This window comes from Triticum urartu, chromosome 7, assembly GCF_003073215.2.
Source record: "Triticum urartu cultivar G1812 chromosome 7, Tu2.1, whole genome shotgun sequence".
NCBI lineage: Eukaryota > Viridiplantae > Streptophyta > Magnoliopsida > Poales > Poaceae > Triticum > Triticum urartu.
Genome location: NC_053028.1, coordinates 573,342,018 through 573,353,407, shown reverse-complemented (window position 1 = coordinate 573,353,407; position 11,390 = coordinate 573,342,018).

The following is an 11,390-nucleotide window of genomic DNA, read 5'->3' as shown; positions in this document are numbered from 1 at the left end:
TCCCCCGCTCAAGAAGCGGGTGACCTTGAAGTGTCGTCACGGAGGGCCTCTTCGGATCCGGTGAGGCCAGAAGATAATCCCATAGTCACCCGAAGTCCCCAGCGTCCGTCTCTCGAATAGAGCAAACAAAATAGTCTGGCACCGTCTGGTATGCGGTCGGACGTTCTGAGGGAGCTGTTGGAGCAAGCGGCCATCTCAGAAGAACACCCTATGTTAATGAGTACGGTAATGGAAAGGATTTCTTCCACCGAAAGCGGGTTGCATGACGCCTTTATGTGTCTACTAACGAGCTTTGTGGTACGTGAGATATACCTTTGTAATAGTACCGCACATTTTTACGTGTGCCCTGTGTAGATAGTAGCCCCTGAGACTCTGGTTGTCACCGAGTACGGCGGCAAGCAGAGGATCATAGTCCTAGGTAATAACCATACCGCTTTAATGTGCAGGTAGTGGGAGCTCCGGTGGCTAGCCGGAATCATGAGTTTGCTGAACTGAAGCGGCAACTAGATGCGGTGGATGCCGACATTGAGCTGGTTAACAAGAGGCTTGATGAGGCACAAGGTAAGTGATATTTTCTGGTGAATGCCACATAGTAAGAGCAGCGTGATGCCAGTATCTTTAATATTTTGTGACTGCAGATGGAGCTGCCACCGTGGAAACCCTTCAGGCAGAACTTGCCCGAGCCAAAGAACAAGCAAGAAGTAGTAATGCGGCTGCTTTGAAGGCGGCCGAAGAGTTAAGAGCCGAGAAGGCCGCGCATTGCGAGAGCAAAGACAAGATGGCTAAGATGGCCGTAAAGTTAAAAGACACTGCCGACCGTTGCCAGTTCCTTGAAGAAGAGAACCGAGCGAAGGCAACGGATCTTGAAAAGGCCACGATGGCGACCAAAGACACCCACTCTGCCATGAGAGCGAAGAAGGAGGAGCTGCGTGAAGCCTGTGATATTGTGGCTGGGATGCCCTTTTTGCTGCGGAGGAGTTTCGGAGATCCGCGGTATGCTCCTCTGGATTGGTTGTGGAGTTCGGTAGACGCATATCTGGACTTGGTGGCGAGCGCGGTCGATGCGGCCGAATACTTCCGAGATCAAACAGATCGTGAAGTGGACAAGCTGTTCTGGTCGTAGTTTAACGTTCCAGAGCGTCCGCTTCCATTGACTGATCAGCTAGCCGAATGGGCCGAACTCAATAGGTTGTCCGGACTTGCCATGAGGTCTGTCGTAGATAATCTTTGGCCGGAAAAGCCGAAGCTGAACATCTATTTCAGCCTAGTGCAGCAGTTCCTTGGTGCGGTTACGCGCATCAATGCGATGAAGAGGTCGGTGTGCATAGAAGGCTCGCGGATGGCCCTTGCCCGTGTCAAAGCATACTGGGCGGAGATGGATGCTACCACTGTCCTGGCGCAGGGTTCGGCCGTAGGCCGAGTGGCTGCCGAGCACTATTTTGAAGAAGTTCTTGAGGGTGCTCGTTTGATAGAGGCCCAGTGCTCGAAGAATATTATGTTTGAGTAACATGTATTCCCATTGTAAAAACAATGTTTTATTGAATTTATCAATGTTGTATTTATACTTGTGCCCAAAAGTATTGTGATGCCTCCTGTGTGGCTGTTTATGTATACATTTGTCTAACCTGAAAGATTGCAGTCGTCGGCTTCAGCTTCCACGCATATAATGCGGGGGTGTTCGCAGAAGACGCGTATTCACACTTAATCCAACATCTTGGTCCTAATAAGGAGGTGATAGCGCAGCGAACTAGGCAACCAGACTATAATGCTTTAACACTTTCACTTAGCCATAGGAGTTTGACAGTGGGGCTACTATATAGCCCCTGGTGGCTCCGCACTCACCCGAATTCGGGGTGCGTACATGCCCGGCCGGGAAACGACCCTTTGTTAAGGCGGAGAAATTCTAAGATTCCGATAGGTCATCGAGTGGTTGACCAGTCTCGCGCTATATCATGACAGTCAGTTTTCGGCTTTCTCTACTGAGGTGCTCGTCCGGATGAACCAGGGCACAATCGCAGTAGTTCTCCTGGTGCTGCCTTAGTCGATAGAGCGGAAAGTAAGGCACCAAAACACAGGAGCCGGGCAAACCCAACATTTGACCAAAGACATGATTCCGAGCTGATGCATATAAGGCCAAACTCGCGACGCCGAACACTCCCTAAGGTATTCGGTCTTTATGGTGTGAACCGGGCCTAAACAGTGCCCTTCGTAAGAAGCCCCTAGTGTCCAGGTACGTGCATTGTTCTGGCATGGCCACATGCCAAGACGTCAGCATCCTTCTCAATTGTACTGAGAATCCGGGGGATGTGTATCAACAAGAGACAGTAAAAAAGGTTGATGCAGGGTCTTAATCTAAAAAGAATCCTTTGAATGGGTCCCTGCTGCATGTATACGCCTGTATCTCCGTTGTGTCGTATTCTGGACGAGTGTAGCACGATGATCATCTGAAAAAGAGAGGAACTTAGGTGAAAAGTTCTCGTGCAAAAAAAGTAGGTTTAAAGAAACCATGTATAGTTCAAGATGAGTAAAAATTGCCACTTGTCTGCGCGCGTTGAGCCCCTTGTATTTGTAATAGGGGTGTGGTCATCAAACTTGTATGAATTACATATAGCTACGTCGGACTCGTCTAACCGTGTCCGTGGTCTTTACGACCTATCGAATGCTTTAGTTGGTGAGGCCGTTTTAGTGTGCGGCTGTCAAGGCAGCCGCACTCTCTTCGGCGCACAGGGATCGCTCAATATTTCCATTTACTGTAATGATGCCACATGGACCGGGCATCTTAAGCGTGAGGGAAGCGTAATGCAGTATTGCGTTAAAGCGAGTGAAAGCTTCACGTCCAAGTAGTGCTCGATGGCCACTTTGGAACTGAGCAATGTGGAAGGTTAAATTTTCGCTACGGAAGTTGTCGGGGAAACCGAATACAACTTCGAGTATCAGGGAGCCCGTCCAATGAGCCCCTGGGCCTGGCGTTATTCCTCTAAAGGTAGTATTGCTGCAGCAAATTTTCGTTGGGTCTATCCCCATTTTGCGGATTGTGTCCTGATATATCAGGTTTAAGCTGATGTCGCCGTCCATCAGGACTCGTGTGAAGTGGTATCCGTCAATTATTGGGTCTAATACCAAGGCAGCCCATCCTACGTTCCGAATACTTGCTGAGTAATCCTGATGGTCGAAGGTGGTTGGCTGACACGGCCAGTGGCAAAATTCCGCGGTGATGGGCCCTTGGGCATGTTTATCTGGTAGTGCCGCTTTGCTTCTCCCCTTTATCACGTGTAACACATTTACTGTTTTGACTTCTGGTGGAAATTTCTTCTGTTCTCCAGTGTTTTGCGTGCGAGGCTCATCCTCGTCTTCGCTTGGTGTATCCTGCCCCTTATGTTCGGCGTTGAGCTTGCCGGACTGCTTGAAGACCCAACATTCTCTGTGGGTATGATTTGCAGGTTTATCGGGGGTACTATGGATCTGACATATTTGGTCCAGAATTTTGTTTAAGATGGATAGTTCATCTCTGGCGCCTTTAGAGGGCGGCTTTTGTTGACCTGGCCGAGAGCTTCTGAATCCGGTGTTTACCATCGTGCTCTTCGGGCTGTCTTCTTTATTCCGACGCTTATTATTTTTGCTGCGTCATGATTTCCCGTTTTCGTCTCTAACTTCGGACGTACTTGGGTCGCTTGTGCTGCATCGGGCTAGCCAGTTGTCCTCGCCCGCGCAAAAGCGGGTCATGAGGCTTGTTAATGCTGCCATTGTTCTCGGCTTTTCTTGGCTGAGGTGTCTGGCAAGCCATTCATCTCGAACGCTGTGCTTAAAGGCTGCCAAGGCTACGGCGTCCGGACGGTTGACTATTTGGTTCTTTTTAGTAAGAAACATGTTCCAAAGCTTTCGGGCTGACTCTCCCGGCTGTTGAGTTATATGACTCAAATCGTCTGCATCCGGAGGTCGGACATAAGTCCCTTGAAAATTCTCCCAAAAAGCGTCTTCGAGCTCTTCCCAGCTTCCAATAGAGCTTTCGGGGAGGCTTTTAAGATAGTGTCGAGCTGGTCCTTTGAGCTTGAGGGGTAAGTACTTGATGGCGTGGAGATCATCTCCTCGAGCCATATGGATATGGAGGATATAGTCCTCAATCCAGACCCCAGGGTCTGTTGTTCCATCGTATGCCTCTATGTTTACGGGTTTAAATCCCTCTGGAAATTCATGGTCCAGCACCTCGTCGGTAAAACATAGGGGGTGTGCGGCACCCCTGTATCTGGGTGTGCCGTGGTGTTTGATGTTTGTCTTGTTGCATCGTATGCTGGAGCGCGCTTGCGTTGTCCATAAATGGATCTGGTTGCGCCGTCCTTTTGATGCGAGCCCTCGCGTGGGTCGTGTATTGGCTTATGTGTGGCGTGGTTTGCCGCTTTATGTCGGCCGTGAGGTCGTCTATCCAGTCGAATGGCCATTTTAATTTTTGGTTGCGGGGGATCTAAGGCCTCCTCAACGAATTCAGGTAGCAACTTCCGCTTCGGGTAGCTCTTGGTGTGGCGATTACCGCCGTACTTCGCCGCTGTGTTGAGTACTTTACTCCATCTGATTCTGAGTGTGTCTTGCGCAGCCTTGAGCCTTTGCTTCTGCCTTTTTAGACTCCTCATGGTGGCGACAAGCCTTTGATGGGCATTCTGTTGCTCCGGGTGTCTGTCCGGTGTGATGTCGTCCGGATTATTATCTTTGACAGAGTCGGGTTGTTCCGTTTGATTCTCCATGTTGCCGTGGTCCGGCGTTTATTCACCTTGCTCTATCGCTGGGTCTGTATGATCGTTGTTTCTACCGAGGCGGGATTTGGGGCGGCACTTACGCTGCCGCTTTGACTGCTTCTCGAGGGGACAATCCTTCATTGCGTCCTTCCGTTCCTCGTCGTCGTTTTCTTTTGGTGTGTTCACCATGTATACGTCATGTGATGAAGTGGGCATCCAGTTCCCTATGGGCAGTGGTTCCTGTTCGTCTTCTGCATCAGCGTCCATACCATCGATGTCTTCGGAGTCGAAATCGAGCATGTCGGTTAAATCATCGACAGTGGCTACTAAGTGGGTGGTGGGTGGGCGGTGAATTTCTTTGTCCTCCGCATCCCAGTCATGCCGGATGTAGTTCGGCCAGGATCCTCCTGACAAGGAGAGAGACCTTAATGAGTTCAGTATGTCGCCAAAGGGCGAGTGCTGAAAAATATCCACAGAGGTAAACTCCATGATCGGCGCCCAATCGGATTTGCTACGAACAGGATTCGGAGTCCGTGGCCGGAGAAGGATCCGGCAGTTTGACAACACGGCTCTCGTGCAGGCTAAGGTCGATGTTCGGCTCGATCGCCGCCGAGGATAAGGCCTCCCTGGCGGGGTCCATCCACCCGTCCATCGATGGCGCAACTGGCTCCGAATTGAGCGTCAGAGCGGCCGCCGGTGCGATCTCCTGAACACTGTCCGATGGTAGAGCTAAATCGTACTCATCGTGACTGTGTGACGCACAAGGCAGGGGCTCGAATCCATCGAAGATCAAGTCTCCGCGGATATCGGCCGTGTAGTTTAAGCTTCCAAACCTGACCTGGTGGCCGCGGGTGTAACTTTCGATCTGCTCCAGATGGCCAAGCGAGTTGGCCAGTAGTGCGAAGCCACCGAATACAAAGGTCTGTCCGGGAAGAAAAGTCTCACCCTGGACTGCATCGCTATTGATGATCATAGGAGCCATCAAGCCTAACGGCGACGACACAGAGGAACTCTCAATGAAGCACCAATGTCGGTGTCAAAACCGGCGGATCTCGGGTAGGGGGTCCCAAACTGTGCATCTAAGGCGGATGGTAATAGGAGGCAGGGGACACGATGTTTTACCCAGGTTCAGGCCCTCTTGATGGAGGTAAAAGCCTAGATCCTGCTTGATTAATATTGATGATATGGGTAGTACAAGAGTAGATCTACCACGAGATCAGAGAGGCTAAACCCTAGAAGCTAGCCTATGGTAAGATTGTCTGTTGTCCTACGGACTAAAACCCTCCATTTTATATAGACACCGGAAAGGGCTAGGGTTACACAAGGTCGGTTACAAAGGAGGAGATATACATATCCGTATTTCCTAGCTTGCCTTCCACGCCAAGTAGAGTCCCATCCGGACATGAGACGAAGTCTTCAATCTGGTATCTTCATAGTCCAACAGTCCCGCCAAAGGATATAGTCCGGCTGTCCGGAGACCCCCTAATCCAGGACTCCCTCAAGCACCATGTTTAAGTAGAGATTATAGCGAGGAGAAGAGGTGTTACACCGCTACATAGCGGAGGAGAAAGTTGATGTTGACATTAGCAAGATTGTTGACATAGATCGTCGTCACGATCCTTGCCCAGGCAGCGTTTCGGCGCCACCGGGAGAGAGGGGGAGAGAGCCCCCCTCTTTCTTATTCTTCCTTGCCCCCTAGATCAGAGGAGAGTTCCCCCTCTGGTCCATGGCCTCCATGGTGGTGGAGGGGCGGGAGCCCCTTCGAGATTGGATCTACCTTCCTGTTCTCTTTGTTTCGCATTCCCCAGATCTGGCCAAAAACCGTTTCTTATATTCCCAAAGATCCGTAACTCCAATTGTGCTGAGATTTTAACACAATTTTTTTCCAAATATAAGCGTCCTTGTGACCGAAGTAGAGATCCAACCAACATACGAGGTGAGCACAACCCACTTGGGTGTGACTGCCCCCTAGGGCACGCCCTGGTGTCTTGTTGTCACGAGATATCCACGGCCACCTATGGGACCGGGCGGCCCCTTGCTGGTTCGGCGGGGGACGTCACGTCGCACAAAGAGCAAACCAGCGCGCGGTAGCATGACAGAGAGCACACAAGCAATTTACCCAGGTTCGGGCCTCCGCGAGGTGTAAGACCCTACTCCTGCTTTGGTGGATTGATGGTGGAAATGAACGTGGTGGTGTGTGGTACACTTGCCCGACAAGGCCTGCCTCAGGGCTACGGTGACCACAAGCATATGGTGGCTTGGGTTTGGTCAAGTTTCCAACCCTCCAACCCCTCCTATGATTGCCATGGGCTCCTTTTATAGATTAAGGGGTCACCACAGTGGCAAAACGGTCATTACCCACTAATTTGATAGTCAACAGTGCTATCATACCTAACTCTGCAGGCTGACAGGGTGCATTAAATGCACCTCTCAGTGTCACATCACTAGCTGCCCGGCAAGGCCTGCCGGGCTTATCTTGCTAGCTCCGCACATGTTCTCTTGACACATCGCTGGACGGGTGTCACCTGTGGGTTTCTTTTGTAGGAGATGGCTGCCATGTGGCAAATGCTGCCACTTAGTCATCTTGCGGCTTGACACCGCACTGATTGATGACGTGGGTCGTACTTGCGTGGTTAGCGGGGTAGTTCAGGCGCCGCAAGCCACGGCAGGTGCTGCCAGGGAGTCTCGGCTGCTTACTTCTGGTAGTGGCCTGGCCCTTGTTGGGCTCGCCTGCCCGGCGAGGGAGGCCTTTACCTTGCTGAGGTCTTTCCATCCTCGCTCGGTCTTGGTCTTCCTCGGTTGCATACAGGCTCTTCAAATCTCTTCGGCCTTCAATCCTTATCTTGAGCTGGTGCTTCAATCTTGATCTTGTGCGTGTGCATAGTTGGGAAACATACCCACGGTCTGTTGCACCGACAGAAGCCCACGGGCCTTCCCCGATCGCGCTCCGGAGCGTCGGAGGGGTAGGTCCTAATAAGTGCACATGCAGGGCTGCCGAAGGAGCTGGTCCCTTGAGGTTTTGCATTTGCTACATCATTAGTCTTGATTCCGGGGCGGTTTCTGTTTTCCCCGTGCGTGGTGTAAAGCCAAAGGTGGTGGGGCCATGGCAGTGATGGCCCGTGAATGACTTTAACGCACGGGGTAGAAACTGCCAAATTGCTCTTCCCACGGCGTGCTCTTACCCTTGGCCACGTATGCTGCATGCATCACGCGGGGTAGGTAATGGAGGCGCGTGGAGTGGGCGAGTATCATGAAGAGGGCCCACCTACCTTGAATTGGTGGAGGAGGGCAGCGACTGTCTGCTGATGGAGCAGCTGCCCCTCCCTGCCCGGCTTATGAAAGGAGAGGCGGAGGAGGGGGAAGTCATTCATCTCTGCACCCCTCTTTTCCTTCTCCTCTATTTCTCTGCTTCTTCTGGTGATGTTGAAGAGGAAAGCCTGGGGCCAGCCCCCGGGCTTCCGCTTGGGGTATCCCTTGGATCTGAGGGGAAGGTTCGGGCGGTGCGGCGCTGACGCTGGGAGCGGCACCCCCGGTGTCTTTGCTGCTGCGTCGCCCACAGCCTTAGCCATAGTGGGAGGGGACGCAGCCGGCACCACGTCGCATCTCAAGGTGGGTACGACGCGTGGTAGTCGACTGCTCCTCGTTCTCCTTCTTCCGGCGGCATCGGGGAGGAGCTGCAGGGAGGACCCGCCGTTGAAAGTGCAACTATCCCTGGGTGGTTTTGGTAATTACTAACAACATATAGTTCATTGAACTGATGCTATTTCAAGATGATCATTTCAGAAAGTTCAATGGTTGGCATGGCATGGATTAGGAATGTGGACCCCTCAAAATGCTAAGGACACAAATTGGCTCAAGCTCAAGACTCTACATTTTCATTTTACTCACCCAAGATAACATTGAGTCCATAGGAAAAGTCAATACTATTAAAAGGGGATGAGGTGTTTCTTAATGGCTTGCTTGCTCAAAATTCTTAGTGATATGCTCCAAAATCCCTCAGCCACTTTCTCATATCCACATATGTCCCAAACCAAAAGTCAAACTCGGCCCCACCAAAATTATCTATCCGGCGCCATCGAGTTCATTTAACATAGCCACTACCAGAAACCCTAATCATTTCTATCTCACCGATAGGGATCTTGGCCTCACCGAGATGGGATTGCAAACTCTCTATTTCCCTTCGTAACATTTTGGTCCAACCAAGATGAGCGATCGGTCCCACGGAGTTCGCAATGCAAACTCTGTGTTTCCCTTTCGTAACATTTCGGTCTCACCGAGATGAGCGAATTGGTCCCATCGAGTTTGCCTGACCAACTCTTTGGTTAGCTTATTACCAAAATCGATCTCACCTAGTTTGTATAATTGGTCTCACGGAGATTACGTTATGCCCTAACCCTAATGAAATCGGTCCCACCGAGTTGACATGTCAGTCCCACCGAAAAGCCTAACGTTCACATTTTGAACTAAATCGATCCGACCGAGTTTTCTGATTCGGTCCCATCAAGTTTGGTAAACTGTGTGTAACGGTTAGATTTTGTGTGTAGGCTATTTATACCCCTCCACCCACTCTTCTTTCGTGGAGAGAGCCATCAGAACGTGCCTACCACTACTGGAATCAGCTAGTTTGCCATCTGCCAGTTCTTTGTCGTCCGCTAGCGGACGGCAAAGAAGCTCTTTTCCATCAGCTTCCAAAAAGCAGACGGCAAAGAACTGGCTGATGGCAAAGACCAAGTTTGCCATCAGCCAGTTCTTTGCCGTCCGCTAGCGGACGGCAAAAATTCTTTGTCGTCGGCTAGCGGACGGCAAAGAGGGAGGGGCCCCACTGACGAACTGCAAAAAAAACCTAACGGGCCCCCTCTTTGCCGTCCGCTAGCGGACGGCAAAGAGCAAGAAGGCAGACGGCAAAGTGCCGCGGACGGCAAAGAGGGAGGCCCCACGTAACGTTAACGGGGCCGCGCCCCACACCCCCCTCTCCTCTCTCTTTCTCTCCCACCTCTCGCCACCCCGTCGCACCACGCCCCGCCGCCGCCCCAGCGCCCCCCGCCGCCGCCCCGGCGCCCCCCCGCCCCGTCGCCCCCGCCGCCCTGCCGTCTGGGCGCCGGCACCTCCGCGCCTCGCCGCCCCGGCCGGGCCCGGCGCCGCCGCCCAAGGCCGCCCCGCCCCCCTCCTCCGCCGCCCCAGGCCGCCCCTCCCCGCTCCTCCGCCGGCCCAGGCCGCACCGCCCCCCTCCTCCTCCCTGCAGGTAGCTTCTTTCTTTTTTTCCTTTTTTCTGTTTTTTTAGTTTTAGGTTTATGTTTAATTTAGATTTAGTTTTAGTTTTAGGATTAGTTTTTAGGTTTATAGGTTTAGTTTTAGTTTAGTTTTAGGTTTAGATTTAGTTTTTTTCTTTTTCTGTTTTTTTAGTTTTAGGTTTAGGTTTAGTTTAGTTTTAGGAAAGAAGAAAAGGAGAAAAAGAAGAGATCAGGAGAAGAAGAAGAAGAAGAAGAGGAGGAGGAGAAGAAAAAAGAAGAAGAGGGAAGAAGAAGAAAAAAGAGGAGAGGAGGAGAAGAAGAAGAGGAAAAAGGAAAGGAGGAAGAAGAAGAAGAAGAAAAAAGAGGAGAGGAGGAGAAGAAGAAGAGGAAAAAGGAAAGGAGGAAGAAGAAGAAGAAGAAGAAGAAGAAGAAGGAAAAAAAGGAAGAAAAGGAAAAAGAGGAAGAAGAAGAAAAGGAAAAAAAACCCGACCCGACACGGTACCCAGACCCCGACCCGGCACCCCGACACGACACCCCGACCCCGAGACTCCGACCCCGACCCCGACCCCGACACCCCGACCCCCCGAGCCTGACCCGACACCCCGACCCCGAGCCTGACCCGACACCACACCCCGACCCCGAAACAACACCCCGACACCGACACGGCACTACCCCGACCTCGACACGACACCCCGACCCCCCGACCCCGAAACAGCACCCCGACCCCGACACGGCACCCCGACACCGACAGTTGATCATATATTTGTGAATTATTAGTTAGGTCATATATTTTTCGATTTTGTTATGAAAAACATCATATATAATTGTGTTGATCGTGTAGTTTTAAATGTGCAGTTGTGTCATCGCTGCGAGGTTTGGTGTTCGACGACCTCGCCGTGCGTTTGACGAGCTCTGCCCCTTCGTTCGTGGGTGAGCACAAATGACAAGTCCTCCTCCCCCATTAATTATTTGATCTATTCCGATGAAACTTGATAGCTAGCTATATATGTGTCTTGAATCATCAGTATACGTAACCAATATGTGTCTCCCGTTCGAAAGCGTCATAGTTATAAATATGCATGCATTTGCATATTTATAACCTTGATTCTTTCGAATTTTCCAATGCTATCCATGGACAGCCCGAGTATGTGTAGATTGGGTTCGTTTTTCCATATGCTTTGCTCCGGATCCGACGCATATATTTCGTAAGTGCCTCCCCTGTTGTTCTCCGGGTACACATCCTCTCTGTTTATTGTAGAGACATGTATCAGGAGAACAGCGGGGAGGTGCTGCCGAAATTTTGCGTCGGATCCGGAGCATAGCATGGGAAAATGAACCCAATCTACACATACACGGGTGGGATTAGGACCTATCATTACCTATTAGAGTGTAGGTTGCATGGACGTAATAAAATTGAAAAAGTAGATCAACT